Here is a 695-nt window from a genome sequence, read left to right as displayed (position 1 = left end):
GGCCTAGTGCATACGGCTGTGACTGAGCAGTCTTATCTCATCTGCTTGATGTAGTTTCGTTCGTTATTTTGGCATCGTTTATTTATTATTTTATCAACATTGTCAAGTAGTATATACAAAAATTAATAATATGTAAAAATAACAATACGGTTTTATAAAAGAAAGTAATGTATAAATTTGAGAGCTTTGGTGAGGCTCAAGGTGCTGTGTCCAGTGGATTGTAGCTGAACTTCTTGTTCCTCTCGCTACTCCTCTAGGAGTTGCCTTTTTAAGTAATAAGCCTGTTCTAAGTCTATAAAAGCTATGTGTATAGCCCTTCCTTTCTACATTAATTTTTCTATGAGCTGCCTTAGGACAAATATGCTTTCCAATCCTGACTTAGCTGCAGTGAAGCCGAAGTGTTCCTCTGGGGTAACAAACTCCTCTTCTAATTTACCCTTCAGAATTATCCTTGATATGGAACTCTGAACTCAGATGCCTCTATAATTTTGGCATTCATTCCTGTCCCCTTTCTTATATATATTGTAATATGCTCTTTTTTAGTAAATAGTATATTTTGATGTATAAAGGGTTTTTAATATGTTTTATTTTATGTATCATTTTAATATTGCTCATTTGTTTTGTTTATCCAAAAAGCAAGCTAACCAATTTTCATTGTCCATAATAAATTCATGATTCAAAACAAAACCAAGATG

Source organism: Halyomorpha halys, unplaced genomic scaffold (assembly GCF_000696795.3).
Source record: "Halyomorpha halys isolate HHAL.00 unplaced genomic scaffold, Hhal_1.1 Scaffold2357.1, whole genome shotgun sequence".
NCBI classification, from domain to species: domain Eukaryota; kingdom Metazoa; phylum Arthropoda; class Insecta; order Hemiptera; family Pentatomidae; genus Halyomorpha; species Halyomorpha halys.
Note: the sequence above shows the minus strand (reverse complement) of the source record.